Raw genomic sequence first — 22,201 nt, forward strand, 5'->3', positions numbered from 1 at the left:
CCTAGGAACTTTGGTCAACTCCTGAAAGGAATGCCTGCCTTTGATGGTTGATGTAGATCTTCACATTTATGTTTTGGTAGTATTTTTATTTGACCATATACCCTGAGACTTCTTTTCACAGATTGTGTTAAAATTTTAATTTTTACAACCTTACTTTGTCCAGCAGCAGCTGAACCTAATTTACCCACTATAATTAAGATTATGAATACAATTAAGAATAATCTAAATTAATACTTTTTATGCATGACCTACCATAAGGAAACTAATTGGGAACTATATTAGTTCCTGTTGTGGGAAACATTTAGGCTTATAGTACTTGGATTTCTAGATACCTTCTATATAATGAACTGAAATGCATTTCTATTATGAATTGCAAGATTTATCATTTATATTCAAATGTATCTAATTTTGAGTCAAATATCTCTTGCTGCTTATGATTCTTTTCTTCATTCCCATCCTCATTGTTTTATAGACAGAAGTGCAGTTTGTAAGTAACCTGATCTCTAAATTGCTGTCTGGGAGCACAGGTAATTATAAGAGATTAGAGGGGAAAGCTGCAACTCAAGAGATTAGGAGAGGAAGTCAGGCAGAACCAGGATCTAGGTACCTGGTGGGAAAAATAATGTCTTTCAGTGCACACCTCCTTCTGTTTACTTCCTCCTGCAGCTTCTCAGCGTTTACCACAAACTTAATTTTCTAATGTTTTCTTAGAAGTGTGAAGTGTTATCCATCATCCAGAAGAATCCATAGTGTTCTATTACCTCTTACCTTACTACCTAAATAAAATACAAACAAAAGGAGTTTAAACTGGAAGAATTTAGGGTAACTTATCACAGAGTCCCAAAATGTCAGAACTATTCCACTGTAATTGGGTATGTTGCATAAAACAATGTACAAGTAGAAAACATTTTGTAAATGAAAGGATTCGTTGGGGATTTTTATTGTTAGCCACATTTTTAGATATCAACAAACTGCTTACATGGATTTCTTAAAATTTGGAAAAAACAAACGAACAAGATTGCTGTTTCTTTTGACCATTTCATCACCATTAATTAGTTATCAAATCACACAATGGTCAGGAGAAGTAAGTAGATGGAGTGCAATCATTTGCTTCTCATTGTCAAATCTAATTTTAAAAGCTTGGAGGGATGAGAATGAGCAGCAGTGGAACCTTGTGCAGTTTTAAAATATCTGATTAAATTTGCTCTTTCAACTACTGCCCATTACTGATAATTAAAAGACAGTTATCCTTTTTTTTTTCCCCCCTTGATTGGGAAAACCGTTACCTGGTTCAATCTAATCTTTTCAGATGATCTGAGATTCTAACAGTTCCTATAATGCTGCAGGTTATTTTCCTGGGACACTGAGGGGCAAGTAGAATCAGTCACACATCATGGTTAATCATTTCTAAAAGTTTATCTCATATAACCCTGTTTTGAATTAACGAAATAATCCAGTAAGCAGTGTTTTTAATATCTCAGACAGGGAAAGATTCAAAGCTGGCTAACAATGAAATTTCCCGTTTTTCACTGGCAGGAACCCCAGCCCCATAATGGGGAAGTTCCCACCAGTGCGAAGGCCCCACATGGGGACTCCTCCCCTAGTGAGGAAATGTTTCTCAGAAGAGGAGTCCTCCTGGCCATTGGGCCCACTGCCGCCCTGCCACGTGAGTACAGCAATGGCTCTGAGGACCTCAGCAATTTTTTTCATTTCTTGGTGGCCATTTGTCTGATGTGAGAATTAGCCACACCCTCTCCCTTTTCACCCCCTTAAACATTTCAGAAAAGGATAGCTAAACCTCCTTTTATCCCTTTGCTTCTTTTTTGCAAGTTTAATAAAAAGAATTTAGATAAGAGGTTGGTTAAGACTCAATCAAGTGTAATTAGTGCAACATTCCATTGCTACCTGGAGCAGTACAACCTTCTGCAGTGATGGAAGTGGTATACTAGTATGTCTATGCTTTCCCGTACAGTAATTACTGACCACATGTGACTATTGAGTACATGAAATGTAGTGCAACCAAGGAATTTAATTTTTAATTTTGTTCATTTTAATTAATTTAAATTTAATTCTCCACATGACTAGTACCGACGGAACTGGAGATTTAGTGTTGCATGCCTGAGATATCCAGCCCCTTTGAACAGTTCTACAAATGTACCTCTTTACCTCTATTTCTTTAATAACCCAGAAAAAAATCTCTTTGTATTGTATTATTATATTATAAATATGATTCTCTAATAATAAGGAGATACTTAAGTTAAAAATACTCATTTCAAAATTTATTCACCCATATTGCCCTTATGTAGTTTTAATTACTTTATGATATTAAGAAAATTTATTCAATCTTAAAATTATGAAGTAATATCTATTTAAATAATTTCAACTTTATTTCCTCTTTACATGCTTTAATTTGCAGCTTTAATATATACGTAGAAGTAATTACACACATTAAAATAGCTTTTCCACTTTATTATTCCTTTTTAATGAGACTATAAAATATCCAACATGAGTACAGTATGTGCAGTGCTATTACCAAACATTAAAATTTAGCATTTACACATTACAATACAGTACTTATATGTTCCTGAGTTTGTTTCTGATAGGTGGGTTACTGAAATTATAGATTTATAGTTTTAACTGCTGAGAGTAAATGCCCTTCCACTATTGGTCTATCATTAGAAATTGCCTACATCGTTGGGCTGTTATTAATTGCTTAACCACAGGATGTTAATCAGGAAAATTATAGGGGGGTGGATATGGGAACTCTACTATTTTCAAATTTTCTGTAAATCCTAAAACTATTCTAAAATTTATTTTTTTAACTTATCTCAAATTTTGTCATGTTCTCCATTTATTTTTTAAATTATTTATTTATTTTAAGAGAGAGAAACAAAACAAATTTGTTGTTCCGCTTATTTACATTCATTGTTTGATGCCTATACTGTATGTGCCCTGAGCAGAAATTGAACGGTTCCCTTGGCGTATAGAGAGGATGCTCTAAGCAACTGAGCTACTTGGCCAGGGCTTCCATGCTCTCCGTTTGTATTTCTTAACTTACCTGTGTGTGCATCCAAAATAAAAATTGGATTAGTAATGGACAGTATTTACATGAGTATTATTACATGGCATCTTCAAAATATCCCTGACAGACATTATTATAATTGTACAGATGAGGAAGCTGAGCCAGGGAATAAGAGTAATTTAGCCAGGGTTACCTAGCTAGTAGAACTAGGACTTGAATCCAGGAAGTTAGTGTTATTAACCACTACAGTATGTCACCTCTTAAGGAGTCTTGATCACACTATCAGTGTAGCAGGACTAACTTTCCACTATAAGAAATTCGAAATAGAGTAATACCCTGGTTATAAATCACTTTTACAACTTGAAAAATATGGAATTATGCTTTATTTCTGTTAGTGGTTCAAACTTTATTCTCATACAATGGTTAATTATTTTTATGAGTGAAGAATATGTATTCTCTTGACAAATGTCTATATTAGTGGTATTTTTCAAAATTTATGGCTTCATTAACACACACAATACAATACACAGATGATATATTTTAGAATTGTATACCTGAAGCCTGTATAATTTTATTAACTAACTGCTCCCCTGCCTTTCTGATTGCCCCTAACCGCTTCTGCCTGCCAGCTGATCACCACCTAACCACTCCCTGAAAGCCTGATTGATGCCTAACTACTCCCCTGCCAGCCTAATTGCCCTTAACTTCCCTCCTCTGCTTCCATGGTCACCTCTCACTCCCCTCTTCTGAAGGCTTGGTCACTCCTAACTGCCTTACCCTGCAGGCCTGGTCACCCCTAAATGTTCTCCCTGCAGGACTGGATCCCCCCCCAACTGCCCTTCCCTGCAGGCCTGGTTGTCCCTAACGTTCCTCCTCTGCCAGCCTGATCACCCCTAACTGCCTTCCCCTGCAGGCTTGATCGCCCCCAACTGCCCTCCCTTGCAGGCTTGGGCCCTCCCAACAGCCCTCCTCTGCTGACCATCTTGTGTCCACATGGGGCCAGCCATCTTTGACTACATGGGTGCAGCCATCTTGTATTTGGAGTAATGGTCAATTTGCATATTACTCTTTTATTAGATAGTATAGAGGCCTGATGCACAGGTGGGGGCCAGCTGGTTTGCCCTGAAGGGTGTCCCGGATCATGGTGGGGTTCCCTTGGGGCATGGGTTGCCTGGATGAGGGGCTGGCCACACACCCCAGCAACCCAAGTGGAGTCCCTAGTATCTGGGATTTATTTATCTTCTATAATTAAAACTTTGTAGCCTTGAGCGGAGCCAAGCCTTCTGCTTATTTTGTGGCTGCAGCCATTTTTGTTGGGATTTATTTATTTTCTATAATTGAAACTTTATAGTGGAGGCCAAGGAAGGTCAGGGCTGTGGTACCTTGGCTTCCTCCACCACCGGGGGCAACTAAGCCTCTTGCTCTCTCCAGCTCCGTGGCTGCCGCCATTTTTGTTGGGATTTATTTATCTTCTATAATTGAAACTTTGTAGCCTTGAGTGTAGGCCTGGGCTAGCCAGGATGGCAGGGAAGCTTGGCTTCCTCCATTTCCAGGGAAACCCAAGCCTCCTGCTTGCTGCAGTTTTGTGACTGTAACCATCTTGGTTGGGTTAATTTGCATACTTGCTCCTGATTGGCTGGTGGGTGTAGCAGAGGCATGGTCAATTTGCATATTATTCTTTTATTAGATAGGATGTCATTCCAATAAATTCAGTTTTTAAAAAGGATAGTAACAAAGACTGAATAAAGAGGAATACTTAAAGAGTAGGGAAAATTGATGTGGTTGGTTATCTCATAAAGATAGGATTTTTTATGGAGACTTAGGTTTATAAAGAGCTTAAATGTCTGGCATATTGTTTTCTTAAATTATTGTGGTGTTGTTTTACCATATGCCTATTACAGTATTTATTTTTTTTTTACCATGTGCCTGTTATTGTTATTCTTTCTGGATATTACATTATAGATTTTAATTGTTAAAATTTAAATTTGGGAAAAGTTGATGTGAGTTTTCTACATTTCTTTGAAATGTTTTCATCGAGCTTGAAAAGTTTTTGTTTTTGTTTTTGTTTTTGTTTTGTTTTGCCTGAAAATGGGAGAGAAAAAAGATGGAGTTTGTTGCAAAATTTAAAAATTGTTGCAGATGGACTATATTGGTTCATCTACTCATTTAATGAATACTATATGCCCATTGGTGTATTAACAGATTCAAAACATAATGTAACTACTGCTACATGGATTTAACATTCATGCGTTTACATGTCAACTAGAGACGTACTGCTAAATTCTCTAAGGGAACTTGAGTTTAAAGTAGGTGTAGACTATTGAATCTCAGAGGGAAGGCACAGAGGAGGTGGTGTGGATGGGTGGGAAGAGATTAACCAAAGAATTTATATGCATATATTCCTAACCCGTGGACACAGACAATAGTGTAGTGAAGGCCTGAGGGGTGGGGGTTGGGCTAGAAGGGGTCAATGTGGAGTAAAGGGAGACATATGTAATACTTTCAACAATAAAGATAATTTTTTTAAAAACTAGGTCATTTTTTACTGTTGTGCACCTTTTCTGTTGTGCACCAACAACAGAAAAGGAAGTGTTGGTTTATACTTGCAAACCAACTGACAATTCTCTGTTGACTCTTGAAAATTATTTGAATTTGGAGGACGGTGCTTTCTTGCTAAGAATGTATCCCATAATTAAGTAATTAAGATGTTATTAATACCTTCAATAGAGCGGAATTCCCTCCTGAGCTTATTACAGAGTTGCTGATTATCTCTTAAAGATAAACATCTGAGTAAATAGATGTCAGCTACAAAATAACCTAGAAGTACAGTTTTCTGTCTTTTTAGTTTCACATTTCTGATACATTTGCAAATTGTCCAGGTACTTCTTAGAATTATGAGCTACTAGAACTTTAAGGAGAGAATAAGAGAGACTTTTCTCAGTTTTGTGTTCTGTTTGGGTTTTTTATAAGCAAATAAAAATTTTAAATGCTCATTAGCAATTCTTAAATTTGATTGATTTTAATATTTTTAAACTAAATTTTATAATTTTCATAATATTTATATATAAAACTTACTTATACCATATATTTGTTATTAATTTATAGCAGAATTTCTATTATAGCTTATTAATTATAGAAGAATAAAGCTTTGATAAAGAACTGTTTATTTTAAATGGTGCTACCCACAAGGGAGTCCCTATTTTAAAAGGTGGGAGCTGAGTTAGACTTTAAGGGCATCTCATATCTGAATGCTTTCCATTTGCCTTCTGAAATCTGATTTAAACCTCAAGGTCTACTTGTGACTTCTGTAGTTCCATAAGGAACTTCAAGACGAGTTATGGAATAAATTGCCAGAAAACCTAAGACAATAGAATTATAAGCTAGAGGAAGTTAGCAAGCAGATGTAATGGGAATAACCATTCCTCATAGTGACTTCACTTACATACAGTACAATAGGAACTGCCACCTCATAAACTAGAAAACAGACTTTGCCCCAGCCTGCTATCAGGATAATCTGACAGCTCTCTTTCATGTATGGGTAATGCGTGGGTGTGTTTACATGAGAAATGATTCTGTGTAAATACACATGAACAACAACTTTTTTAAAGCTATATTTGAACTATGTGAAAGTCTTTAGATACTACACATTTTAAACTGCATACAAATGCAAACACTAAAATAAAGCACTACCTCCCTTTAAGTTGTACAGTATACTTTCTAACTGAGCTGCAATTAGACTGATTCTGAACATTGCATAGAAAATATTAGAAACTTTTTTTTTTTTGTCTGAAGAGCGGAAAAAGCTATTGCTTACATTTTGCAGTGTGCTTTGCTCTCTTATGAGTGTCAGATTCTGAGAAGTCATTGAGGCCAAGTATGAAGACTTGGTTCCAAAGAAGTAGAACTCATTGAGATGGACCTGTATTTTTGCCATACCAAGGCCTATCCTTGCCAGGAACAGTTCAATGCAGGTTTTACTCTCTCCTCTTTCTGAGAGAAGACCAGAAAAATTAGGTTTCCAAAGGCTTCCTAGCATGCAAAGTAATGGAGAACTGTCAACTGAAATATAATTAAGCTTTCGACTCCCCAACTTAACTGTCAGTACCTAAATGCCCTACTAACTCCCAAAAGGAAATGCCCTTTGTGTCTACCAAGCAAGCAAAAATAATGTCAGTAAATAAAAAAATAAGATAATTATGAGGTGTCTGTGGCTTATGTGCATTATCATTTGACTATTCTGATTCCATCTCAATTTTTGCAAATGGTGATCTCCCTTTGGATTCAGTTTTCCACCTTAATTATGTGTTCACACTCCTTTTTGTTTTTTAGATTAGCAAATCACCCATGGGAAATTTCATAAGAGCCAACCTTGCCTCCCGATAGTCTTGTTCTTGAAATTTATTTTTATTTGTTCAGTTAGATTGTTCAGCTAATAGAACAAAATAATTTTTTTCTTTCATAACATTCTTTTAATAAGCTTCGACAAGGCAGTGTAGTTAAGATGAGAGGTACTAAGAGCAAAATTTATGATACACAGTAGAAATACACCTAAAAGTATTTCCTTAGGCATTAAACACTCCTTAATGATAAATTTTAGTTCAACTTCTAATCATGTGAAAATAAGTTAGTGGTAGAAGAACCATAACGTTTTCACAAATGCAGACATGTTTGAAACATATGAAACATTTAAACCAAAATATGAAGAGGAGAAAAAACTATTGCTATTTTTATAGCAGGAGAGCTATGTAAACACCTCCAGGTACTCTGCAATAACCCTTGTATTGCTCTGAGTTCTGCTATGCAAACTCAGCGTGTGAGCAAATTATTCGTGCCTCGGGCCATTTTAAGTTGTATGGGAAGTTTCTGGAGAAGGTCCACCAGCTGGTGCAGAGAGCTATTTTGCCTGTTTTAGTTGCATATTCCTTAGAATTTTTGTGGTCTATAAAAACCACAGACCAGAATGAAGTCCCCTTTGTCAGCATACTTTCTATATAATGAATTTAAGTATTTGTATTAGTTTTTGGTTTTAACTGTTGAAAAGGAAAAGAAAAAATTTACTTTGTGCTAAACAGTTTTATTCTGAATAACTACGAGTTTTAATTGCCCTATAATTTCAAATCCTGTGAGTTTGGGTAGGGGCCGAGTGCTTATCTACATTTTCCAGATGAATCCCTGGCAGGGGGGTTAAATGACTAAGCTGGCTGTCACAGTACATGGTGGTGCTAGGTAGCTGCAACTCACTAGATGACACTTCGGGAGCTATTTTTATTATTTGGACTAGATGTGACTGGTTAACACTCTTAGCCATTGAGCTACCTCTCGGAAGTCCTTTGACACACAGTTAGAGTTAGTGTGGAAGCCAGCTCTACAAGATAAAGCACTTCAGAAAACATTGGAGTTCAATTCAGAAGACCTGAGTTCAAGTCTCTGCTAAGTCACTACTACTACAGCCAGGCAACATATAACGGGCCACATATACCATGGTGATGCCATAAAATCCTAAAGGAGCTGAAAATTTCCTGTCACCTAGTTATGTTATAGCCATTGTAATGTCATAGTACAACACATTACTCACGTGTTTGCGATGATACTGGTATAAGCAAAGTGCTGCTACTGTGCTGCTAGTCATATAAAAGTATAGAACATACAGTTAGGGTAGTAGGCTGCACCCTCTAGAATCTAGATCTATGTTAAGTGCAATCTGTAATGTTTGCACAATCATGGAATTGCTTAATGACTCATTTCTCAGCACGTATCCCTGTTGTTAAGCAGCACATCACTGTACCTCAGTGACCTTGTAGAAGTTGTTCCTTTTTGGCCTGCCATACAGAATGCTATTGCAGAGGTGGTTTATTTAGCTTAATGCTCAGGCTCAAATCCTGGCTCTTGCAGCTCTGTTTCCTGCTTCCTGAAGGCTCTCAAAAATCTATAGTAACCCCCGGGGGACATGTTCTAAGACCACTAGTAGATGCCTGAAACTGTGGATAGTACAAAACCCTATATATCATTGTTTTTTCTATACACACATATCTATAAAGTAAGCAGAGTAAGAGATTAACAACTAATAATAAAATAGAACAATTATAATAATTTGCTGTAATAAAAGTTTTGTGAATAAGGTCTCACAAAATACCTTAATTTTACTGTACTTAGTCTTCTTGTGATTTGATAAAATGCCCATGTGGTGAGATGAAGGAGATGCATGACATCGGCTTGTGATACAGTGTTAGGCTATGATTGATTACCTTCTGACAGTGGAAGATGATCTGCTTCGGCTCATCCTGGATCATCCAGTCATAATGATGTCAGTGGCTGGATGTCAAGAGCAGATGATGTTGATGGTTGGAGAAATATAATATTTTTGGACTCTAGTTGACCATAGATAACTGAAACCACGGAAAGTGAAACCATAGATAAGCGGGGACTACCGTCTGATTTTTGGTGTATGATAAGCCCCGGTCGCTGAGAGCAGCAACAGTAGCAGTAGCAGCAGGTAATGGTGCTTATTGTTGTTATTACGATCAATTAGATGTGTTTGAGAGCATGCTGTAAACTGTATTGCTATGTAATCGGGAGATAAAATATGTAGATAAACACCTTAGTATAAAGTAGATGAGCATAAATTAAAGTTCTTTGATACTGCAGGGTCCCTTATGGGCTGGACATTAAAGAAATGAGATTCTGGGGGGAGGGAAGGAGAAGTTCTTTGATAATTATAGAAAGGAGAGATTATTTCCATCTGAGTTGTCATAGGAGTGTTCTTGGAAGAGGTAGGTGGTTTTTGAGCTTGGCCTTAAAGGATATTTAAAATATGGACATGCCAAAGCTGAATTGAAAGTGTGAAGGCCATTTCAAGGAGCAGCAAAAGCATGAACAAAATTAAATGTTTTATTACTAAGTTACTATATTGATATCAAGGAATCATTAAATTTCATTCATCATTTGGTCATATACCTGTGTCTATATGACTATAGCCTACTGTTTTAGATACTGCCAATTCTTACAATATTATGTAATTCATAAAATACTCTTAATTTCCACAGACAATCAGTAAGATAGATTTTGTTATCCCATGTTATGGTAAGGAAACTGAGGCTATCTGAGCAGTGATTGATAGCAGAGGAGAACCAGTTTTTAAGCACTAAATTTCATGTATTTCACAGCAATACATTGCCTCTGTTACGGTAGAAACATTTTCAAGCCCATCAACCATATGGCCCAAGATGGCTTCTTAAAATGTGCCATGTTCATAAGGGCTAGAGAAACAGTTTAAGTACCCCATGTAAATCCCGCATCACTACTCTAAATGTAACCCTGAACCCACAAGTCGCTAGTGATAGTAGACAGCCACAAAGCAAGTGTCCTTATTATCACCATGTGTGGTCCCTGCTCTATTTGCCACACTGAGTTGAAGTTTGCTAGGTAGCTTTGATTATAGAGGAATCCGGTTCTTGATTCTTGACTCAGATATATTTGAAAAAAGAAGAAATAAGAATTTTTAATATATTGAAATTAGGATATTTTTAATTTATAGTCATTAAATAAGTAAAATAGGCATCTATTTATAGACCTTAGTACTCTGAAAGCAATTTTCTACTTACCCATTAGTATGATTTCCTTTTTAAATGACTTTTTTTATAATAAATCTTTATTGTTCAGATTATTACAGGTGTTCCTCTTTCCCCTCTCTTCCCCCATAGCTCCCCTCCACCTGATCCCCAACTCCACCCCATGCCCTTACCCCCCGCCCCTGTCTTCATCCGTAGGTGTAAGATTCTTGTCCAGTCTCTTCCCTCATCCCCTGAGAATTGTTAGTCCAATCTCTTTCTATGTCCCTAATTCTATTATATTCACTAGTCCATTTTGTTCTTCAGATTTTTTATTCACTTGATTTTTAGGTTCGCTTGTTGGTAAGTATGTATTTTATGTCTTTTTGTTGTTCATAATTTTTACCTTTACTTTTTTCTTCTTCTTCCTCTCTTTAAAGAATACCCTTCCTCTCCTTAAAGAATTGCATTTCATGTAATTCTGGTTTGGTGTTGATGAACTCCTTTAACTTTTTCTTGTCTGTGAAGCTCTTTATCTGACCTTCAATTCTGAATAACTTTGCTGGATACGGTAATCTTGGTTGTAGGTTCTTGTTCATCATTTTGAATATTTCTTGCCACTGCTTTCTGGCCTGCATTGTTTCTGTTGAGAAATCAGCTGACAGTCATATGGGTACTCCCTTGTAGGTAACTAACTGTTTTTCTCTTGCTGTTTGTAAGATTCTCTCTTTGTCTTTTGCCCTTGGCATTTTAATTATGATGTTTCTTGGTATGTCCCTCCTTGGATTCCTCTTGTTTGGGGTTCTGTATGCTTCCTGAAATTGTAAGTCTATTTCTTTTACCAGGTAGGGAAAGTTTTCTGTCATTATTTCTTCCATTAAGCCTTCAATATCCTGCTCACTCTCCTCTGGCACCCCAAAAATCTGGATGTTGGTATGCTTTAAGCCGTCCCAGAGGCTCCTTACACTATCCTCACACTTTTGGATTCTTTCTTTCTTTCTTTCTGCCTCTCTGGTTGGGTGATTTTTTCTTCCTTATATTCCAGATCTTTGGTTTGATTCTTGGGGTACGTTGATCTACAGTTGAGTTTCTATATATTCTTTATTTCAGATATTGTATGCTTAATTTCTGACTGGTACTTTTCCATTTTTTTGGTATTCTCTTTAAGGTCCTTGAAGGTCTCACCAAGCTTCTTGGTGGTCTCATCAAGTTTCTCAAAGGTTTTTAGAAGATTCTTGAGTAATCTTATAAATGTGACTCTGAACTCTGTGTCGTCCAGTAGTTTACTTTTCTTCATCTTTCGCATTTGTGACATGTTTCTGTGCCTCCTCATTTTGGCTGATGGAGTGGCTTTGTGTGGTAGGTGACCTATAGGGTCCAATAGTTCAGCCTCCCCAGTCACCTGAGGTGGTCGCTTTTGGAATATCCTTTTGTGGGCTGAGTGCAAAGTCTTGGTGTAATTAAGCCTTGATTGCTGTTGGTACACTGGGAGGAATTGATCTCCAGGCCAAATTATCTGTGAGGACCCGCTCTGTCTATAAAGGAAGAACTGCTGCGCTGGAGACACGGTTTGTTTCAGTGGGGCTTTGGTGCTCACTGAGTCCATTTCCCGAATGTGTCACTTATGGGTGTGAGGGGTTGAAATTGACCACTAGGAACACGGGCTTCAGGATCACCAATAGAGTACAGTTCATTTGCTTGGGACTTGTCTGTTTTGTTGCTGGAGCTGCAGTTTATTTGTTAAGCTGCCACAATACCAGCCATTCATATGTAAAAGCAGCTGTGTGGTGCCTAGAAGGGTCTGTAGAATCTGCTGGCGGGGCCTCAGGGCAGGGCCTCAGGATGGGGCAGGGTCTCAGGACCTCACTAGGTTGGGGCGTGGCTAACAGCAATGGCTGTCCCAGCCCCGTGTTTCTAAGTCCCTCTTCCCTGCGATCCAGCACAGTAAGCAATGATTGCTGCGCGCACCTCTGCAAGAGTCGCCATCACTTCAGACTGCTGGCGGACAGACTAGCTTCTCCCCTAGGCATCTGGGTCTCCCACGTGACCCCAGAAACTTGATTTCAAAGTGATAGGGAGCTTGTTTCCTTTCGGGTTGAAAAGAAAAGCCTAGCGCACAGTCGCCTGCCACCAGCCCGATTCGTGTGCCTCGGTACCTAGGCTCCTCAGCTTTTCAGCGCTTGTGCTCCTTTCTCTTTCAGCCAACCTTCCCATGGTTTTGGATGATAGATGTCCTTTATATTAGTTTTAATTTTTAAGTTGTTGTGGGAGCGGCAGACCAGTTGCTCACCTACGCCGCCATCTTGGTTTCTCCTAAATTATTTTTAATGTAGATAAAATATTATGACTTGATGTATTATTTATTTTAGTTGATGTAATAAGCCACAAAAGTTTGGGGTATGTGTTTTTTTTTTAACCAAATCTCCAAAATTAATATTTCTAATAGAAGAATAAAGTCTATTTCCTATGATTGTGCTATTGCATATTTGTTACATTTTAAATGTGAGGCTAACATGTTTCTGCTTGAAATGTCTTGATTACACTGCATATTCTGAAAACCCATACTTCTCCAATAAAACTGTTACTTCAAGAGTAATATGACTATAAGAAGTGACATTTATATTAAATGTAATTTTCATGTACTGCATAGGGTTTTCTGAAATTATAACAAACTGTAATTCCATCCAGTCTGGTTGTATTGTAAACTTGGGAGTGAAGTGAAATGATTTGTCATAAATATACCACTATGGGATTTATTTGGAATACATTGTAACATATTTTTCACTTTTAATAATACAAGATTAGCATCATTCAATATGAAGTATTATAGCATTATACACCATAATTCAAAAATGACTCCCTGGTGCTGTCACTGTATTTTATTGATTTTTAACTTGATGTCTTCATTGCCTAATACTTTCTCTGCTTTTTATGCTGCTTATCTTAATAGGGCTAAGAATTATAGGTGAATATATGCTTTTGTTTCTAATGTGTAGCTAGTCTCAAGAACATCTGTTACCATTTTGGAAATGATGTAGTACATTCAAGCTGCCAGTCTTAGAGTGCAAGCTTAAAATGCTAATTCTCATTATGTGGTAACAAATTTCAGAGATTAAGTTTTTACTTTAAAAGACCAATGAAGCCCTGGCCAATTGGCTCAGTTAGAGCATCGAATCATACAACCAAAGGGTTGCAGGTTCAATCCGGGACAGGGCACTTACCTAGGTTGTGCGTTCAATCCCTAGTCGGGGTGTGTTTCTTTCTCACATCAATGTTTCTCTTTTCCTCTCTAATAATCTATAAAAATATGTTCTCTGATGAGGAATTAAAAATGAGTAAAAGTAAAACACCAATGCATTTTCACCTTGACCTCTATTGATATGTCTACACACGTAAATGAATGATATAGTATGACTCAAAAAATACAGCTTCTCACAACTTTTATTTGCTATGTATGACCAACCTTGAGTCCTCAGGTTTCTCCACTCCAGCTCGTGAGACATTCTGTTCTTTACCTATTCCTATTTGCTAAGCACACACCAGTCTAGGGAGGCATGAGTGAGTGAGTGGGATTAGGGAGAGGACAAGAGTTAAGCGATACCTGGATATTCCTACATTAAGGAAAGGACCAGACCAATTCTTAGCCAAATATCAACATGGAAAAATTGCTTTTCATGCCTTGCCACCTCATCTTTTGCATCCCCCATTATCTCTTACTAGAGGCCCGGTGCACGAAAATTCTTGCACTGAGGAGGGGGGATGTCCCTTAGCCCAGCCTGTCCCCTTTCACAGTCTGGGGGCCCTCAGGGGATGTCCTACTGACAGCTTAGCAGGGAGCGGGCCTAAGCTGAAGTCTGGCCTCTCTCTGCAGGAGGCAACTGGGCTAATCAGGGGATCACTCCACCCCATCACCCCATTGCTGCTGCCACTGCAGGCCTCAGCAGCTGCAAGGCCTGAGCCCCAGGCCTCACAGCTGCCAGGGCTCATGGCTGTCTGAACCCTAGGCCTCACAGCTGCCTGCGCCCATGGCTGCTGTAAGCCCCAGGCCTCACAGCCACTGTGGCTTTGTCCGGATGGATGTCCACCCTTTTATTAGTATAGATACTCTTGCTTATCTCTCCATATCAAAAATGAGTTCTTTTATAGCATAGAATAATTGTCACGATCAGGGACTCTGAAGCAATTTAGCAGTGTGACCTTGAGCAGGTTACTTAACCCATCAGTTTCCTGGTTTGTAAAAGTGGGATGGCATTTAAATGTACCCCATCACAATTAGGATGTAAAGTACATGTAACAATTCTTAGCATATAAAAGACACATTAAAAATATTAGTAGTAGTGCCCTGGCAGGATGGCTCAGTTTGTTGGAGTGTCTGTCTTCCCATACACCACAAAGGTTGTAGGTAGGGCACATACCTATCAATAGATTGCAGGTTTTATCCGCAGTAGGGGCAAATACAGGAGGCAACCAAGTGATGTGCCTTTCTTTTTCTCCTCTCTCCCCCACTCCCCCTTACACTGTCTCTAAAATCAATAAACATATCCCCAGGTGAGCATTAAAAAATGAAATAAAATAAAATATAAAATGTTACTAGTAGTGATATTATAATAAAATATTCTTATTGAAAGTTAGATGGTTGTAGCTGTTTATGGGGGAGACTTGACATACATACCTAGAAGGGGCTTAATAAATGTTGCATTTACTGAATGTTCTTTTACTAAAAGACTTGTCTTTGTTTACAAGTGCATCTTGTTCATAATTACCTCTCAGTCTTTTTTCCCCTTAAAACTTGAATTCTTTCAGTATACACCCTCATAAGGATGCTAAGAGAGAAAAGATGATAAACAACTAAACCAAACCACACTAAGGCAGGAATGACTAGTGACCCTAGGAATGCTTTCTATTAAATCATAATAATTGGCAGAATCCTAGGCAACTGGGAACTAGAAAGGAAAATCTGAGCCTGAAATCTGGAAGCCCAAACCAGTTTACCTTCTCACATCAGAGGAGGGATTGCCATACTGTAAGCCATGAGATTTCCAAGACTCAATTTATACCCTGTATTGATTCTTTTTAATGGAAGAGTAAATTTATTTTATTGACTGATGAAAAACTAAAGTGATAAGATGTATGGATAGTAAACAATAATCATTGTGCTCTGCTGGAATTCTGCTTTTCTTCTTTTCACTTAAAGCCAAAGGACAAAAAATTATAGACTGCTAGTAAGCTAATTGTTTTACATATTTCTTCAACAAAAACTACATAGGTGAGCAGTTGTTAGGAATAGTCGTAGTCTTCATGCCAGGTCTCATGAACGTTTCGGCCATGACCTTCTGGGTCTCTAGATGCCAGATATCTATAGAGAGGGCCCCAGAGTAGCTTCTTGATTTGATGAGTTGCTTTACTATTGCTCATTGTTTCTCTAAAATTTTGAGGTGGCTTTTTAAAAATAGTAAAACTGCTTATTATTTCTCTTTAGTTAAAACCCAGCATGATAGAGTAACCATTGGCTGTAGCATTGTGTTTCAGATTTAACCCATTTTAAGTTTATTCCAATATCCTTCCTATATAATAAAAGCCTAAAATGAAAATTGTCCCCTCAACTGGGAATTTGACTGGGACCCTACCCATGCATGAATTTCGTGCACTGGGACTCTAGTAGTTATATAAACCCCTTCGTGTGTAGTGATTGTCATTTATTGTAAAATAGTATGGTCCTCTCCTTTCAACTCGAGAGAATCAGAGGAATTAATGTTAGCCATTTTCATTAAGCCAGTTTTAATTAATATGTTAAAGATCATGCTGTTCTCAATAAATTAAAATGTACAGAACATGCAAACTGTGACACTGAGCTGTTAGATACCTCTGTAAGTCATAAAACCCTGACTTACATTTAGTAGAAAATCAACAACTCTTGTGAGGAGCTTAGCCTGGTAACAGCACAAGTGAACAATCACCTATGATAGTAATGAGGACAGTTATTGAAGGGAAAGCCAGAACCCTACTGGTGAAATCAACAATTCTGTCAAAGTATTTTGTATCATTTATGGTAGAGTGGCTGTTTAATCTGTTATTTTAAAGTACTTACAATTTATTTCAAGGAGACAAAATAAAGCCAATATTTTACCTTTAGCAAAAACACCTAAGTTACCCTGTTGTATAACTGTAGTGACCTAGAAAAATTCTGCAGTAGAATATAGTAAGCCAGCCAAGAAAGGACATCTGTTTAACATCTGAATAACATCGACATATTGACATAAGTTTTTGCATTATTTTTAGGCCCTTCCAACCATAAGAAACTATTCTAGAGCCTAATAAGATGGAGATATAGATATAGGCATATATCTTTAGTAAAAGAACTAACTTAGAATTTTATTTTATTATGCTAAAAAATACTCTGTAAATTCTACTTAAATCCAAACCAAAACAAACTAATGATAGCCTCAAATCAAAATTTAATTACATAATATCCATGTCTTTATCTTAAAGTGTGAAAAAAAATTATAAGAGGTGGAGTTGCTGTCTTGATTATACTACTCCAGTTACTCTAATTGTGGGAAAACTAAATAATCTTTTTGAACTTCAGTTTCCTCATCCACAAAATGTGAATAATACTTGTACTGCTTATTTCTTAGAGTTTGTGGTGAGAATCAAATGAGATAATGTGTGAGAAAATGCTTTGTTAATTACCAAGTGTTGTTTAAATGTATGTGAAGTCTCATATACAAATTATACAATTAGCAACATAGACTCTAAGACTGCAGCTATGTATCTGTGTCTTAGAAAATCACTTATAGAAAGCAAGTAACCTGAACTTTCATTAACACTGAAATTTTCATCTTAATTTTTCTCAAAGGGATACTGCTTCAACTGATAGCTAACATTTGTTGACTTCATGCTATTATTTCTACATATCTTATCATTTAATTCTCATAACAATCCTGTGACATAAGTAATGTTATCCCCATTGAAGGAACTGAAACAGAATTGTTTCAGTCACACAGCCAATGAAGGGCAATGCCAAGGTAGAGTCCAGGCAGTTCTACTGGCCCTGCAATAGGTGGTTTGAATCACACTAAGTATAGTATAGTTTATTGCATATTAAAACTCCCCAAAAGCCGCCAAAACCAGTTTGGCTCAGTGGATAAAACGTTGGACTGCGGACTGAGGGTCCCAGGTTCGATTCCGGTCAAGGGCATGTACCTTGATTGCAGGCACATCCCCAGTAGCGGGTGTGCAGGAGGCAGCTGATTGATGACTCTTTCTCATCGATGTTTCTAACTCTCTATCCCTCTCTCTTTCTCTCTGTAAAAATCAATAAAATACATTAAATTAAAAAAAAAAAAAAAACTCCCCAAAAGCCAATAATTTCTAGAAGACCTATTGTCATGAAATAACTGTAGAACTGATGAAACTGTAACTTTTATACAAAAAGACCCATTAGCTTTTACTAATTAATGGTGCCCAATAAATACATTACCTGACTTTTGCATGAAAGTGGATGTCTCTGGCCTCTCAGAGACCACCAGTGGATATGCAGGGGCCAAACCGGAAAGCCTTTAGCCAGAACCAGAAATGTCAACAAAAGGAACCGGCTAACTCCTACCTTCACTTTTGCTGCTCTGCAGGCCAGGCCTGTAGAACTCTTTCCGTCCTTTTCATCTTCAGATCCTACTCATCCTCAGCTTTCCAGCTGAAACACAACTGGCTTTTTCCCTTAACTGATGGCAAGAGTCATCACATATTTAAAGAATTACTTTAGCCATTTTAATTGAACACCTATAAAAGCCCTCCTATCAAAGGAAAACATGTACTTGTTCATGAGGCATACTACATAATTGATATTTATGTAGTATGCCTCACTTTATAAAATTTTTAGTTTGACTGTTTCTAATCTCAGAGCAATGGTGTGCATTAATGAATAGGAGCACACATTCTTTAGAGTCAGGTAAGTTCATATAACAATTTACATAGTTAAAGAGGATTACTTTTTAACTATTCTCTTATTAGGAGTGTTTTACCATCAGAGGTATGCAGAATCATTACTGGTAGTACAGGGGGGAAAATTAATTTATGATTACATATATTAATTTTAATTTATATTGAGAAAAATGTTTAACTTTTATATCAAAGCCATGATTTTGTGATTTTTTAATTGAGGCTAACTTAGGTGTGTGTTTTTTTTAAAGGGCTAAAGTGTAGATATTTTGTTGTGTGTTGTTGTTTTTTTAAAGTTAATTTATAGGAAACATTAAATGAAGGATACTACAGACATTCAGTACCTGAATAAGCAGATGTATATATAAATGATATGTGGGAAATATTGGCCTATAATATATTCTATACATATAATTAGCTCACAACCCACTTTCTACAGTGAAGTACTCTATAAGCAAAGTCTTGATGATTTCTACCTTTGTGACAGTCAATAATAAAAACTATTCTTTGTGTTATAATAAGCTTTTTACAGAATATTTTATCCTGTTTCAAAATAATAGTTAATCTTTGAATCTTGTTTTCTTATTTCTCTTACAACAATGTACTTATTATCTGCTAGCTCTTTTTTAAAAGGAGAGGCTCCATATAGTTTACTATGATGTATTTTCAAAATGAGTGCAAAGCAGCAATTATTTTTCTTGATAATTTAAATAAGATCTTACTATAGAAAAGCTTAAGGAAAAAATAGCAGTCACTAGGGAGTAGTCATTAAAGCCTATTTAATGAAGGGGGTACCTAACTACCCAGAATGGAAATGCAATGGAGAAGAAGAAATATACAAAATCTCTGATGACAGAAGACCTGGATTCAAATGTTATTTCTCTAGTTGCATGATTGTGGGCAAGTCAGATAACATTAGGTGTGAAATTAGGGAGATGAAAGGCAATGGGGAGCCAAACCAAACAACTAACAAAAAATTAAAACAGACTTGGGCTGTAAAGATTTAACTCTTGTCTCTGGGATTAACTGTATATGTGCTGTGTTGATAAAGTCATGTATCACTTGATTTCCTCTTCTCTAAATGATCATCAAGAAATCCATCTCATAGGGCTATTAGAACATATGTATGTGTATGATGCCTGGTATGTTGTGGCCCAGAGTAAGTGTTGTATTTATTTTTAAATAAACCTTTATGCATCTATATTGCTTCATTAATAAAATGGACAACTTGAATTAGACAATCACCAAAATCACTTTGAGCTCTAACATTCTATATTAGTTACCTCTGAGAGAAGATAATAGGTGAAGGATGGATATTGTTATTTTTAAGCTCATTGGGGATTCCAAACTTACCTGTAAGAAACAGTTGCAGCTAATAAAAAGAAAAAATGGATACATTGAAATTGCATAAGGCACTGATAAAAAATATTTTCTTTATGGCTTTAGCTTTATAGTCATACCAGTGGATATTCTGCCTATTAAGAACTACTGTGCACTCATAGGATGATCAAGCACGTCAGTAATAACTTAAAGCAAAGTTGAACCTGTCAAGTTGACAGGCAATTCACTGGTAGAAGAAGAGCTATATTTTATAATACATATGTCAAGTTTGACTTCTCCTTAATATTATACATTATTAAACAGGTTCCAAGAGAATGTAACATTGATTCACTCCATTTTTCAGTGAAGAATTCTGCCGATTGGAAAAATATACTCTGAGTGGCCAGATTATTATGATCTTTGAATGCATAATAATCTGGCCACTCAGTGTACATCCTATATAATAAAAGGTTAATATGCAAATTATTCCCTTGACCAGGGGTTCAACCAGCAGGCAGGCAGGCCAACCACCCATGTCCCCTCCCCCTGGCCAGGCTAGCCGGACCCTACCCATGCACAAATTCATGCACTGAGTTTCTAACGCGCGCGCACACACACACACACACACACACACACACACTGAGTGGCCAGATTATTATGCATTCAGAGATTATAATAATCTGGCCACTCAGTGTATATAATCTGTGGGCAGTTCATGTTGTTGTTGTTGTTGTTTTTTACCTCAAATTCTCTGATTGCTGAAATAAACCCAAAATCAGTTTTCTTTTCCTTCAGTATCATAACTTTTCTACACACACAAATCTTTGAATATTATCTCTTCTGGCAAGTTTCTGAATACAGTGCCTATTTGTCTGACATGCAACCATGAAGCAAATGCTGCTAGACTTCAGTAGTACTAACCTGAACCCTCAGGTACAAAAGCTGGTATCTAGCAGGCAGGTTGGAAACTTAAGAGCATTACAGTAATAAGTGGTTTCCTGGGAAGGCCATATTTACCAGCAATCAGATGTAGAGATCCCAACTAACAGATTAGAACCCACCATATACCAGGATCTTAAAATAGTACATCTTTAAATGAGTTTTTGTTTCTGTGCTCCACCCTGTCTTTTTCTGGTTTGCCAGTATTCCATTATAATAATGGAATAAGCCGTCCATGCTTCCTGAGGGACTCACCATCTAGGGCACATGTGTCAAACACAAGGCCCGCGGGCCAAATCCAGCCCTCCAGGCCTTGCAATGTGGCCCGCACCGCACTGTCATCACTGCACTCCGCTGTCAGTTTATGACATTGTCAGTTTATGACTGTTCAGTAAACCATTCGGCCCGCGATTTAGGCTGGATTTTAGATTTTGGCCCCTTCTCTGATTGAGTTCGACACCCCTAATCTAGGGGAATGAAAATCTCTCTGCTTGCACAGAGTTACAGATGCTGATGCTGGTCTCTTGATCCAGGAGACTGAAAGGCAGGTCCATGGCTCTGACTTCATAGGTGTGTGGAATGCTGTGGTGTATACCAGAATGCCTGTCCTACCCAGGAGTCATGTCTTCCTCTACAAACACTAATATTTAGGGAGTTGCTTTTATTTTTTCTAAAGTTATTCTGTAAATATCTTATTTATAATATCTCTAAGGGAAATTGAAATTCTAAATAGGTAAAACAAAGTGGAAAAATCTAATTTGGTTGATGATTTCTGGTATTACTTTAAGCATGAGTAATTTTAGTTTAAATTTTCACATTTGTTCTAAGTAAATAGTTGGAAAACTTAAGGACCACATTTGATAATGTAGGTGAAATTTTGGCAGTGGATAGTGAATGGGAGAGAATGAAAACTAGTTAAACACCGTTAATAGAAATATTAAGTAATATAATATAGTCATGTCCTAGTACTTAAAAATGGGATACGTTCTGAGAAATGTGTCCTTAGGCAATTTCATCTTTGTGTGAGCATCATTGAGTGCACTTACATAAACTAGATTTTAGCATCAACTACACACCCATGGTATAACGTATGCTCCTGGGCTATAAGCCTGTTTGGTATATTACTGTACAAAAGATGAGATTAAATCAGATGCAAGAGAAAATGATGCAATTAAGAGACATGGTAAACATGGCATACTGTTTTACAGCAAACTTTTTTAGTAAGTAAAAATAGTATACTCTAAAATAATGATTAAAAAGTATAATATAGTAAATATATAAGCCAGTTGCAATTACCTACTATCATTATCAAGTATTATGTAGTGTACATAATTGTATGTGCTATGCTGTTTTATGATTGCCAGCACAGTGGGTTTGTTTATCCCAGCAACAACACAAACACATAAGTAATATATTGCTCTATGACATCGTTACA

General features: G+C 37.0%; 1 protein-coding gene across 1 annotated transcript in view; it reads left to right on the forward strand.

Annotated features, from left to right (window-relative positions):
- Positions 1-22,201, forward strand: part of LOC311632025 (ubiquitin-conjugating enzyme E2 E2) — a 208,515-nt gene that overhangs the window by 115,897 nt on the left and 70,417 nt on the right. The gene's annotated exons all lie outside the window — the stretch shown is intronic.

The sequence above is a fragment of the Pipistrellus hanaki genome (assembly GCF_964339955.1).
Source record: "Pipistrellus hanaki genome assembly, chromosome: 13".
NCBI classification, from domain to species: Eukaryota; Metazoa; Chordata; class Mammalia; order Chiroptera; family Vespertilionidae; genus Pipistrellus; species Pipistrellus hanaki.